The following is a 14446-nucleotide window of genomic DNA, read 5'->3' as shown; positions in this document are numbered from 1 at the left end:
CTCAGGAACATTGGGGTACCTTTTTAAAATGATTAGCAGCAATGAGTTAAAAACGTGGCCCAGGCATGGAATATGTTGCAGGCTGCCAAGCTACAGAGCCAATCCCAGGTTACGGCCATTATCACACATGACAACATGCCTGGGCCCAGGTGCAGTGGCAAAAACCACATTGCCGTCTCATCGAGGATGGCATGACTCACTTTGTAGGCAGTGTGCTGTCTGGCCCCCAAGCTGATGAGCTTCAGCACGGCCCGCTGACGTCTCTCCACACCAGTGTTGCAGCGTTTCCGGCTCGTAGTCAGGCCACCACATTTTGCGACCCGGTCCACGCCTCAACTACATTCAACCACTGTGCCCAAATTGAAAGGTAGCGTCCCTGTCCGCATGCACTTGTCCATTCGTAACTGGTCACATGGAACTTTAGGGCTAAGCGCTGAATTTAGGGACCGCCTCATGTTTGGGGGAAAGTGCTGGTGTGGACGGCACAGTGCGGTGGTGCAGTAGACACTCTGCCCAAAAAGGGCAGAGTGTCCCCCAGCCGGGATTCCAACATCTCCTGGGCCAGATTTCTTGAGATGAGGCCGTTGAAGCCTTGGGCATGTGGGTGGGTTGCGCTGTACTTTAGCATGAAATGAAAGGCTTGGGAGATGGGGAGTTGCTGGGAAGAGGCGCATGATGGCGCGGGCAAAAGGAGAAATGGCAGGAAAAGGTGAGGATAAGGGTGAACTCCCCAAAGTGTCAGAGGCAGATGTGGAGGTGTCAAATGACGATTATCCTGCGCTTGCTCTCACCCACTGAGCCCAGGGCTTGCCTTCCAAATGATGGCACCCGCAAGAGGTGGTGAGATTCCTCTCCGCAGATCTCCAACCCATCTTGGACTTGCAAATTGCACTAAATTTGTCATGTAACTGACATGTACATGATGAGTCTATCCATTGTCTGTTCATTTTGGTGAAAGTCAGCCTGTCAGCTGACAGATAGCTGTGCTTGTCAGTGATGATGCCACCGGCTGCTTGTACCCCCAGTTTTTGCTGCTTAGCTTGCCTCCACATCCACACTGCTTTTGCCCCTACACATCACCCCTATCCATGCCTGTGCCTCTAGCCATAAGTCTGCCACCCATGGAAACTCATGGTGCAGAAAGTGAGGGAGCTGACTCTGAGGAACCCTTGGGTTTTGTAGCTGGTACTCCATCAAAGGTCTCTGCTGCTCACACACCCTGCTGAACATACGGTATCTAGGGTTAGAGCGTGTGGTGACCTCGCACAACAGTAGGTGCTTCAGGCAGATGTAGGCCTTGCTGGAGTGTATTGCGGCTAGCTCCAGGTACTGTAGACTTGGGAAAGTGGGTGTCCAAGTGCCGCACTTTCACCCTTAGCTCAGCTAATTTGGGGTATGTTTTTAAAAATCATTGCACCACTACATTGAACACGTGGGCCAGGCAAGGAACGTGTTGGAGGCTAGCAAGCTCCAGAGCCCTCCAACAAGACAAAAAAGCCTGGCCCCAGGGGCAGCGGGGATAAACAAATTGCCATCTCATCCAGGATGGCATCCCTGACCTCAGAGGCAGTGTGCTGTCCGTCTCCCAAGCTGATGAGCTTCAGCCCAGCCTGCTGACGTCTCCCCACACCAGTGTTGCAGCGTTTTCAGCTCGTAGCTGGGGTCAATCTAACAGCGGAGGAGGAGGAGGGTGGTGTTTCAGCCCTCCTCCCAGGAATGTTTTGTGGGGAGACAAGTCAGGAAAATTCTTGAAACAGGGGAGAGTTTTGCATCTTTGCCCTTGCTGCCTATGGACATCCCTTTGCCTCTAGCCACCATTTTCCCTGCTTTGCTTGCCTCCACATCCACACTGCTTTTGCCCCTAGACATCACCCCAGTCCATGCCTTAGCTTGTACCCCCAGTTTTTCCTGCTTAGCTTGCCTCCACATCCACACTGCTTTTGCCCCTAGACATCACCCCAGTCCATGCCTTAGCTTGTACCCCCAGTTTTTCCTGCTTAGCTTGCCTCCACATCCACACTGCTTTTGCCCCTAGACATCACCCCAGTCCATACCTTAGCTTGTACCCTCAGTTTTTCCTGCTTAGCTTGCCTCCACATCCACACTGCTTTTGCCCCTAGACATCATCCCTATCCATGCCTCTGCCCCTAGCCATAACTCTGTCACCCCTGGAAACTCATGGTGCAGAAACTTTGGGAGCTGACTTTGAGGAACCCTTGGGTTTTGTAGATGGAACTCCATCAAAGGTCTGTGCAGCTCACACACCCTTCTCAAGATATGGTATTGTAGGGTTTCAGCGTGTGTGAATGACGGACAACAGCCTGTGTTTGGACAGATGTAGGCCTTGCTAGAGTGTTTTTAGGCTAGCAGCGACTCCTGTGCACTTGCAAAAGTGGGCGCACAAGCGCCGCATTTTCAACAGTAGCTTCGGTACATTTGGGTATGTTTTCAAAAAACTTTGCACCACTAGGTTAGACGTGGGCCAAACATGGAACGTGTTGGAGGCTGGCAAGCTCCAGAGCCGCTACCAGGTTCCAGCCATTATCACAGGCGTAAAAATGCCAGGCCCCAGGTGTAGCAGGGAAAAAAAAATGCCATCTCAGCCAGGATGGCATCCCTGACCTCGGAGGCACTGTGCTGTCTGTCCCCCAAGCTGATGAGCTTCAGCACCGCCTGCTGACGTCTCCCCACACCAGTGTTTTAGCGTTTGCCGCTAGTAGCTGTGGTGGAGGTTGCAGCGTCGTAGGGTTTCAGTCTACTCCTGCCATGAATTTTGGCCTGGGAGAGGAGATAGGGTACCTCAGTTTGCACCCCGGGACCAGACTCCACCACATTCACCCTGCCTGTCCTTAAAGATAAGCAGCATCCCTGACCACAGGTGCTTGTCCAAGTGTCGGTGGTCAAGTGGACCTTGCAGCAAAGCGCGGAACTAAGGGCCCACCTGATGTTGAGTGACACGTGCTGGTGCAAGGCGGGGATGCCACACCGGGAGAAGTTGAGACGGCTAGGGACGGCATAGTGAGGTGCCACAGTTGCCATCAGGTCCGGGAAGGCGGGAGTTTCAACAAGCCGGAACGCCAACCTCTCCTGGGCCAGCAGTTTAGCGATGTTGGCGTTCTAGGCTTGCGTGGGTGGGTGGTTAGCGGTGTATTTCTGCCGGCGCTCCAATGTCTGAGAGATGGTGGGTTGTTGTAAAGAAGCGCCTGATGGTGCCTTTGATGGTGCAGGAGAAGGAGATAAGACAGAAACAGGGGAGGATGAGGGAGAAGTCAACAAAGTGGCGGAGGCAGATGAAGAGATGTCCTGGCTCGTCCTCTGGAGTGCATCGCCAGCACTGTGAGCAGAGGCAGTGGCATGAACGGCGGGCGACGTTTGTCCTGCCGTTGCTGCCTGCCACTGATTCCATTGCTTGGATTCCAAATGACGGTGCATTGAAGTGGTGGACAGGTTGCTCTTCTCAGGGCCCCTACTCGATTTTGAGAGGCAAATTGTGTAGACGACACTATATCTGTCCTCGGCGCATTCCTTGAAAAAACTCTACACCTTCAAGAAACGTGCCCTCGATGGGGGAGTTTTTCTGGGCTGGGTACAAAAGGGAACATCTTCGGACATTCCGGGTCTGGCCTGGCTTCGGCAAAGCAGCTGACCTCTGCCTCTGGACATGTCTCTGCCTCTAGCTACCCTTTTTGGTGCTGCACCTGCCTCAACATCCACACTACTTTCCCAGCTTGACATCCGCCTTGTCCAGGTGGGGTCGGTGTCCTCGTCGTCCACCACCTCCTCTTCCAACTCCTGTCTCGCCTCCTCCTCCTGCACAATGCGCATGTCAACTGGCTTCCCTGACAGCAACTGCGTCTCATCGTCGTCGATGAGGGTGGGTTGCTGGTCATCCGCCACCAAATCGACCGGAGATGGAATGAAGGAGACTCTAGTGTTTGAGCATCTGGACACAGATACTCGTCTGTTAGGTCCGTGGAATCGCGAAATGGAGGGGCAGGTTGCGGTACAGTCAAAGGAAGGGAGAACAGCTCTGGGGAGCAGGGACAGTTGGGGTTATTGTTCTGGGAAGATTGGGAATTTTGGGTGGAAGGAGGACAAGACTGTTGGGTAAGAGGAGGTAGAGGCTGACTGGCTGGTGGACAATGTGCTTTAAGCGTTATCCGACAGCCATTGCAAGACCTGTTCCTGGTTCTCGGGCCTACTAATCTTTGTACCATTCAGCCTAGTTAATGTGGAACTTTTGTGCAAAGCGCCGAACTTAGGGCCCGCCTGATGTTAAGGGACACACGCTGGTACAAGGCTCAACTCACCCTAAGTGCCAAAAACACTGCTGGTGCAAGGCTCTACTCATGCCAAGGGCCTCAATCTCTGCTGGTAGCTCAGCTTAAGGTCCTGTAACTTTGTTTGGAAGGGCTCATGTTAAGGGCTAGAAAAGTGAATTTTGGAAGGTCTTACCACATCACACACACACACACAAACACTCAAAATGACAGTTAAGGGTGAGGGCTTTTGGAATTCCCATTGCCTATTCCATTTGTGGTTGTCATGGGGAACGTGATTTAAAGGGGTGGTTGTTACTGTTTGTTGAGCTTAAATTGGGGTTTGTGTCCATCCATTTGGGGAGTAAAGAAGGTTTCCAGGTATTCTCCCACTTTGATAGAGGTTTTTTTGAATGTGGAAAGTGTGTAGTTGTTAGGCTGTGATGTTGGGGTAATAGAGGGTCTTTGGTGTGTTAGATGCCCCCAGACATGCTTCCCCTGCTGTCCCAGTGTCATTCCAGAGGTGTTGGCATCATTTCCTGGGGTGTCATAGTGGACTTGGTGACCCTCCAGACACGGATTTGGGTTTCCCCCTTAACGAGTATCTGTTCCCCATAGACTATAATGGGGTTCGAAACCCGTTCGAACACATGAACATTGAGCGGCTGTTCGAATCGAATTTCGAACCTCGAACATTTTAGTGTTCGCTCATCTCTAGTTACTATATGAACACCTCAAGAGTCTGTGATATGGAGGAAATGTATCATTATGATTTGAAGAAGCATTAGACAAATGAGACAAAGCCTTTGTCTATGCCCTATGGATTCTGATCACTAAGCACTGGGATTCTGGAAGTGCGATCCATAAAAAACAATTTATCATCAAAGAACCTTTTCTTTGTCAGACATGAATTTTCAGCTTCTGAGTGGAATAAGATTAGAGCTTAGATCTGATGTACGTCTTCCCTACTGTTACCATTCTTTTGTACATATAGTTACTCGTGAATGTTTGTAACTAGAGATGAGCGAACACTAAAATGTTCGAGGTTCGAAATTCGATTCGAACAGCCGCTCACTGTTCGAGTGTTCGAATGGGTTTCGAACCCCATTATAGTCTATGGGGAACATATACTTGTTAAGGGGGAAACCCAAATCCGTGTCTGGAGGGTCACCAAGTCCACTATGACACCCCAGGAAATGATACCAACACCCTGGAATGACACTGGGACAGCAGGGGAAGCATGTCTGGGGGCATAAAAGTCACTTTATTTCATGGAAATCCCTGTCAGCTTGCGATTTTCGCAAGCTATCTTTTCCCCATAGGAATGCATTGGCCAGCGCTGATTGGCCAGAGTACGGAATTCGACCAATCAGCGCTGGCTCTGCTGGAGGAGGCGGAGTCTAAGATCGCTCCACACCAGTCTCCATTCAGGTCCGACCTTAGACTCCGCCTCCTCCGGCAGAGCCAGCGCTGATTGGCCGAAGGCTGGCCAATGCATTCCTATTGGTAGCAGTGCTGAGCCAGTTCTGCTCAACTACACCGTGTGCCGGTCAGCCCATCTGATATAGCAGAGCCGAGTGTGCACTGCTACCAATAGGAATGCATTGGCCAGCCTTCGGCCAATCAGCGCTGGCTCTGCCGGAGGAGGCGGAGTCTAAGGTCGGACCTGAATGGAGACTGGTGTGGAGCGATCTTAGACTCCGCCTCCTCCAGCAGAGCCAGCGCTGATTGGTCGAATTCCGTACTCTGGCCAATCAGCGCTGGCCAATGCATTCCTATGGATTCCTATATCCACACTAGGCTCTGCTATATCAGATGGGCTGACCGGCACATCAGATGTAGCAGAGCCGAGTGTGCACACTCGGCTCTGCTACATCTGATGTGCCGGTCAGCCCATCTGATATAGCAGAGGCGAGTGTGCACACTCATCTCTGCTACATCAGATGTAGCAGAGGCGAGTGTGCACACTCATCTCTGCTACATCAGATATAGCAGAGCCGAGTGTGCACACTCGGCTCTGCTACATCAGATGTAGCAGAGCCGAGTGTGCCGGTCAGCCCATCTGATATAGCAGAGCCGAGTGTGCACACTCGGCTCTGCTATATCAGATGGGCTGACCGGCACACTCGGCTCTGCTACATCTGATGTAGCAGAGCCGAGTGTGCACACTCGGCTCTGCTATATCAGATGGGCTGACCGGCACACGGTATAGTTGAGCAGAACTGGCTCAGCACTGCTACCAAAAGGAATGCATTGGCCAGCCTTCGGCCAATCAGCGCTGGCTCTGCCGGAGGAGGCGGAGTCTAAGGTCGGACCTGAATGGAGACTGGTGTGGAGCGATCTTAGACTCCGCCTCCTCCAGCAGAGCCAGCGCTGATTGGTCGAATTCCGTACTCTGGCCAATCAGCGCTGGCCAATGTATTCCTATGGGAAAAAGTTTATGTCACAAAAATCACAATTACACACCCGATAGAGCCCCAAAAAGTTATTTTTAATAACATTCCTACCTAAATAAAGGTTATCCCTAGCTATCCCTGCCTGTACAGCTATCCCTGTCTCTTAGTCACAAAGTTCACATTCTCATATGACCCGGATTTGAAATCCACTATTCGTCTAAAATGGAGGTCACCTGATTTCGGCAGCCAATGACTTTTTCCGATTTTTTTCGATGCCTCCGGTGTCGTAGTTCCTGTCCCACCTCCCCTGCGCTGTTATTGGTGCAAAAAAAGCGCCAGGGAAGGTGGGAGGGGAATCAAATTTTTTTGGAGTTTGCCACGTGATGTTCGATTCGAATCGAACACATCGAACAGCCTGATATCCGATCGAACATGTGTTCGATAGAACACTGTTCGCTCATCTCTATTTGTAACCATTAGTGCAATTCGTTATGGTCTTCTATGGTTTGGGACTCTAGCGTGAGGTTGCCTGTTTGCTTGTGTTGTTGATTGATGGTCTGTCTAAACCCATGCTGTAATGTTGGCTCTAACAATATCCAGTAAGTATACTGAAGACAGGTATTCACAAGGAATAGTGACTGTTTGATATGCCGCATTTCTGTGTCCTGGTATTGCTGTAACAGAAAGGCAAGTGCTGCATAGTCTAATGTAGAGATCCTAGATATAGCTAGATGAGGGAAGGGAAGGGAATGGAACAAAATGGCAGATTTACAAATGGAAATGTGCCGGAATTGTGTCGGAATCTGTGCTAAAACACCAGTGTCCATGGCTTATGCAGCATATATTAACTGTTTAGGTGCCTCGTCTGACAATGGGGGAAAGGGCAAGGATTAACAGAAAGTGAGCAGTGACACCTTCACCAAAAATTTGGCACATGTTTTTGCCAGGAACTAAACTAATACCATAGGTGATGTAAACTTAGACTTGACACCCTGAAGGGGTAACAGATTTATCATTCAGCATCAGAATTTTATAAATCTGTTTAGTCTAAGTTTCTACTTTCACAGTATTAGTGAATCTTCCCAGTGTCAGACTGCGATGTCTAGGACCCACAAACACTATCATTATACTAGGGGTATCTTCAGATGTTGTTCATAGACACTGCTCCCTCTGTACATGGACGACTATGTGGCACTTAAGAGACCATCTGCTCCATATATAAGTTGCAGAGAAATGATGAAACTAGGGATTTGATCAAATCCCGGAAGATGTTAAAATAAGAACTCATTTCCCTAAAGAAAGTCAGTGATTTGATCAAATACCTGAACTGTTTTAGTGAAATGATGAAATAATATTGTTGAAGATATGAAAAGTATTGACTTATGGTAGTAAAGCAGCATTATTACATGTAGAGTAGGTAATACAACAATAGTCATCAAAACACAAATTATTTATTCAAAACTGATTAACAAAACAAATCGGTACTCAAGCTAATATTTTTTTTTAGTACCTACTTCCAGAACATTGTAATTTTTACCATAATAGTCCTGTGTCTGTGTCCGTTGTAGCGTAAGTAGTGGTATTAATTTTAAATTCTTCAATGACTGTGAAGCTTTTTCTATCCTTTCGTGAGTCCACAAAGTACAAAACACGTCCTGATAGTTTCATTAAACTGTTCTTCAGATACAAATTTGGTCAGTTTGAATTTTTTTTCTATATCTGAACGCATTTTTCATTTGCGTCACATCAGAAGCGTTGTGCACTGGCTGGCACGGACGCCGGAGGGGAGTGGTGAGGAAAAGGGGGAGTGGTAAGAAGCAAAACATAGAACTTTTGTTATTTCCGGTGAGTTTTTTTTTTAGATCTGAACCCATTTTTCATGTGTGTCACATCAGAAGCGCGGCGTGGAGCGGTGAGGTAAGTCTGGTTTCACACAGGGTTTTTTGGACAGGATTTTGATGCTGAATCTGCTTCAGAATCTGGCTCAAAAAGCTGCCTCCCATTGACTTCAATGGGATCCATTCACTTCCTTTTTCCGCGAGCAGTTTCTTCCCACTCGCAGGAAAAATAAAGTGACCTGCCCTTTCTTGCCGCAGATTCCGCGTGGAGACACTCCCTCCCAACTAGGCCCATTCATTTGGGCCTAATCCAGAGTGGAATTCCGCAACTGTTGGAATGCCGCGACAGTCGCGACTAGCCGTGGGAGGTGTTTTTGGTCCATATTCTGAGGCGGCTTCTTGTGTAAAAATCCTGTCCAAAAAACCCTGTGTGAACCATCCTCAAGAGTGAGTGATAACAAGAGAAACATAGAGCTGTGCGAGTCCTGACTTGTGTTATTTCATCATTTCACTAAAACAGTTCAGGGATTTGATCAGATCACTGACTTTCTTTAGGGAAATGACCCAACAGAGTTGTTATTTTAACATCTACCGGGATTTGATCAAATCCCTAGTTTCATCATTTCCCTGCGACATATACGTGGATGACTATGTGGTGGTTCATAGACCGCCAGCTCTATCTGTACATGGACAACTATGTGGCGGTTCATAGACCGCCTGTTCCATCTGTACATGGACAACAATGTGGCGTTTCATAGACAGCCTGTTCCATCTGTACATGGACAACTATGTGGCGTTTCATAGACAGCCTGTTCCATCTGTACAGGGACGACTATGTGGCTCTGTTTGTGTCTCTGTGAATTATGGTAACTATATAATGAAGTAATTAATCGGAGACAATAAGTGACACTGGACACAGGAATGGCTGATTTTATATTATAATACCATTTATTAGCAATAAGCAGAAGAGCCATTAATAATAACAGCTTATATTATATCCTACTAAATGATGAGAGTTGTGGTTCTCACGTCCTTGGAGTCTGAGCTTCTCTGATGGTCCATCTGATTATCCATGAATAAGGTCCTGAGATAAGAGACCCAACCTGATGATCCAGAGGAAGGCAAAGAAAAACCCCAGAGATCTCAGGGGAAAAAAAAATTCCTCCCTGACCCCAAATATGGCGATTGGCGATATAACCCTGGATCACAGTCTATCCATCTGCCTACTACTAACCCGAAATCTGAAACTTGCACGAAAGAGCTTATAGACCAGGAAATACTGCTCGTAGCCTCACTATGTATATAGATGTGTATATAATAATATAACATAGTATCATCCCCTGTAAGGATGGGGTTATCCTGCTCTGGAGAGCTTACAGACTATAGTAAGGAATCCTCTCTATGATGATATATAATAAATGATGACCATGATGGCCGGTTATCTCTAGGGAAGAAACTACATGACGACGTAAGCCACAACACACATCACAGGGTTCCTTCCAACCTTCCATGATAAGACCGGCCCGGCTTTTCTGAGCTTATGATCTAAAGAAAACCATCATTGACCCTTTACCAGCAGCCGTGTTAAACCAAAAATCCTGCAGCTGCATGCAGGCCATGAGGTTACGGCTTCATCTACACTTACACCAAAAAATCATAAGGGGCAATAAGAGAAAAACAAACAGTTGTAGACTATGAAGACATGAGGAAGGGGCTCTGACCCTGAAACGCGTAGGCGGCTAAAGTTTTTTCCGTGTATCCATTGTTCCATGTAACCCAAGTATCGTCTATATATGTAAGTGCTGTGTCTTTTTGCTATTTTTTACTGGTTTCTGGTGATTGTGGAATTTTAAATGGCTTTATTAAAGTAGGAATATTTTTAAATCGACACTAGACTGGATGCTGAATCACTATACATTTTTTTCTGGGACAGACTATGAAGACGCTCATGGTATGAAATATAGTGAGAGTTGTCATTAAAAAGTTAATGTCCCTGCCCTGAGGAGCTTAGAATTTAAAAGAAGGAACCCTCTAATGCCTAGTCTAATACAAGATCTGTTCTGTGATTCCTTACTTTGCGATGAGAACGTTGCGATGACTTGTGGTGTTGAGATGATTTTCTTCTTGAGAAGAGTTTGCATAAAGAACTTCTGTTCATTTAATAGAACGGTAGAAAAACAAAATCAATCATTCCCTCTGATCTTTTGATTGTGCTAGCTCCACCCCTGAGCTGCCCAGTTCCACCCCTGAGCTGCCCCGTCCCACCCTTGCACTTCTCAGTCATACCTCAGTGCTACTATTAGCATTGACACTTAATAAACTGCTTTCATATTGTACAGTGAGGCTACTAACCCCTTGGGAATTTGTGGGATCTTTCTTTACAATTGAAAAATGCTGCTTAGAAAATCTGTGATTTTACTAAAACAAAGACTATGTGTTATTTTCGCTGCAGCGCCTCTGCAGGAAAACTGGAGGATTACATTTGCAATTACTGATGCAACACAATCCTGATAGGTAACCTTACCTCTATTTTCCTGAGTGCTCACATCTCCCTATAGTTCCTATGGAAAGACATTGTTTATTGTACGTAATTGGCCAAACCCCCTTGACCCAGAAGCGCCGGACCAGGCGCCGACAGAGGAGAGTGTCGGCATCCTCCGTGCACTATCACAGTGACTCCGGCTTGGCTCCTGACTATAGATTAAGGGATGGTTTCTTAAGCATGGGTGGTTTCTTAAGCATGGGTGGTTTCTTAAGCTTGGTTGAAATAAGTGTCAGAGGTGGGTTATGGCTTGGATAAACACAATAGTAAAGTTGAGGATGAGGTGTCATTGGAACAGGCCGAGCACACAGTCACTGAGTCGTGATTTGGATTGTAGGGAGGAGATCATATCATATGAGCAGTTCCAGGAAACCGAAGCTTTCTCCAATATCCATTTTTTTTTTTCATTGTATAACCATTCTGGCAGTCATGTAGACGTGGTCTAAAGAATCTACATTTACTGTATATCAAGAAAACTTTACATTACTTGACCTCGAAATTTCCATAGTAACAACAACATTCAGAGGTCGCATCAGTCATGAAAAGGATGAATGGTTGTCCCTCAGGAATCTATTGGCGTGATTCACTACAGTGAACACAACAAATTACATCTGTTTTTTTCATTGAAATGCTACTTCTGTGTCTTGCTGCAGTCTGACCACTACAGGTAAAGCACAAAAAAATTCTAGAATAGAATGATTGACAGGTTGGATTCTAATGTATAGGAAAAAAAATTACAATAGTTTACAGAAGAACAAGTAAAATCTATTAATAAATGTGCTTTATTATAGCAATTTGTGAGGTCTCAGCGCTATGACCCTTATTGATGATATGTCAGAAGACATAAGCTTGTGCACAGAGAGGCCACGGGCCATTATATAGTTGATAGCGCGTCTTCCAACTGAAATCGAGTGAGTCCTGTGATATTTCTGTGACATGCTGCGCCAAAGAGCAATGAGATTTCTTTGTTCTAGCAATTGGCAGGGTCTCGGCTCCTCAGACCCCTCACTCTGATAGTAGAAATGGTGCACATTAACTATAAATTCTGTAACAGCCCTGGCCATTCATGTCCTAGTACACCCCTCTGTATGTCCTATCACAATCTATCAGTTCTCCAACCTCTCCCTGTCTATTTGATGCTTTAAGCAACCTTTGTACTCGGCCTATAACCTTTCCATCACACCTTCTTACTGGCCTGTCGTCACCATGATTAACCTAGAATAAAAATGCCCTAAGGTCGGGGACCCACGTAACATAAACGCTGCAATATGGCAATTTACAGTACCTGCAAAGTGGATGGGATTCTGGATAATCTCATCCACACATTGCAGTAAAATAGCAGCGGAAATGCTGCGACTTAAAAAATGTTGTGTTATTGTAAATCGCAGCATGTCTACTATACCTATGGAAATGCTGGTGTTATCCTAATAGGTATAATAGAAGTAGAAAATCAAAAAAGAAAGGAAAACTCTGCATAAAAAGCGCTGCAGAAATAAAGCGATGCATTTCCAGTGTGATCTTTTTGGCTGCGGCACGTTACCTGGGGCCTTAGCCTAATATGTAGAAGATGAATTAGATCATTGGATAAGCAAAATGCAAAGTATTTATTACAGTCTCAGATTTGGCTCAGCAACAATTTGAATCACTTTTCATTCTCAAGGAGGTTTTTGAGAAACATGGATGGGGCTCACAGTCCTCATGACAATGCTGAACTGTGACGGAAAGTGTTGTCATAAGGACTTAAATCTTCAAGTAATGTTTATACCTAGAATAAGGGGGGGCTGCATATATATCTACAGCAGAACGCCTGATGTAGCATTGGTACATCTTAGGCCCAGTTCCTATTTGCGTTCAGGTTTCCATTCGGGGAGTCTGCTTGGGGACCCCCTTAAACGGAAACCAATATGCATTAAAAAGGAATTACCTGGGAAACCAGCGGAGCCCATAGACTATAATGGGGTCCGTGTGGTTTCCGCTTAGTAACTGCACGAAACATGCAAGCACCACTTTTCTCTCCGCATGTTTTGTGTGGAAACCACACAGACCCCATTATAGTCTATGGGCTCCGCTGGTTTCCCAAGTAACCACTTTTTAACGCGTATAGGTTTCTGTTCGTGGGGTCCCCAAGCGGACTCCGCGAATGGAAACCCAAATGCAGATGTGAACTGGGTCTTAAGTCCACTGGCCTGATTTCACAGTTTTTCTCACTCGCCACTTGTTTAGACAATAGTTGGAGTAGGAGTGCGTAATACCTGAAATCTACGCCAGTCTGTGAGCGCCATAGATTTTAACTCTCATGCACCAAAATTTGTAAGAAGACCAGTGGGGGAGTGGATTAAAAGTGGCATTCAAAAATAGATTCTAATCAAAGTAATGATCATTTTATGTCTTTTAGTTGGAGCAAAGAGCTTTTTATATATTGTATATACGTTATTGTGATACATATTATATATTCATTAGTTCCTGTTTAATTATTATTCACTTATTAATATTTAATAAGTGAATTAATATTTAATTGATGTATATCTATAAGAAAAATAGCTAGTGGGACATCTGCAGGCCAGTGGGCGGTACTGCACTACATATATAATATTTATAAATGTTATATAAATGTTTTTTTTGTTGTCTTCAACTAATTTTCCTTTTCGTTATATTATAACGATTACAATAAACTCACTCTGAAAACCTAAAACCTCTTAAAGTCTAAGTACTTTGTGGACTGACCAGATATTCCTAAAAATGAAGTATGCCATTTGAAGAGGAAAAGAACATAAGGCACGTGCCATGAATTTAAATAGCTCTAACCTCAATATTTCCTAGCATGGCTGAGTGTGAACGGAAAAGTTCTTTTAATGATTTTGGCAGCAGAAATGAGGTTTTGTGTTGACTGATTTACCGATTGGACATGACTTGGAGTATTTTACAACCAACACCAATATTTGGAGGATTGCTATATGGGCAGAATTCATAGGTTGGAAAAGGCAGAGATTGTAGCTGCCACTAAACATATTTGTCAGTCATTTTAACCCCTGAATTCCAGGTAGTGATGGAATTTAAAGTGAATGATTAGATATTGACCACAGTTGAACATAAAGTGAGAGATAACTGAGCGTTAATACAGGGAGCTGCTGCTAGGCATACCAAAGCTATGATTCACTCGCGAGATAAGATTTTGAGGCTAGCTTGTGCAGCTGAAAGCATTATTGAGATCATGGCCGTCTAATCCAGAAGAATCATTACTTATACCCAATAGGAATCAGGATGACTTACCACCCACAACAAATGATTGTAATCCTCTGTACAGCAAGGCGTCTTCTAAAAGTATATTGCACATAATCACCTGCAAGTACTAATAAACATGTCAAACATTGTCTTCCATCTATTACAGCCAACCATCATTGCTTACGAATG

This window comes from Leptodactylus fuscus, chromosome 2 (genome assembly GCF_031893055.1).
Source record: "Leptodactylus fuscus isolate aLepFus1 chromosome 2, aLepFus1.hap2, whole genome shotgun sequence".
NCBI classification, from domain to species: domain Eukaryota; kingdom Metazoa; phylum Chordata; class Amphibia; order Anura; family Leptodactylidae; genus Leptodactylus; species Leptodactylus fuscus.
The sequence above is the reverse complement of the archived record's forward strand: the minus strand, read 5'-3'. Positions refer to the sequence as shown.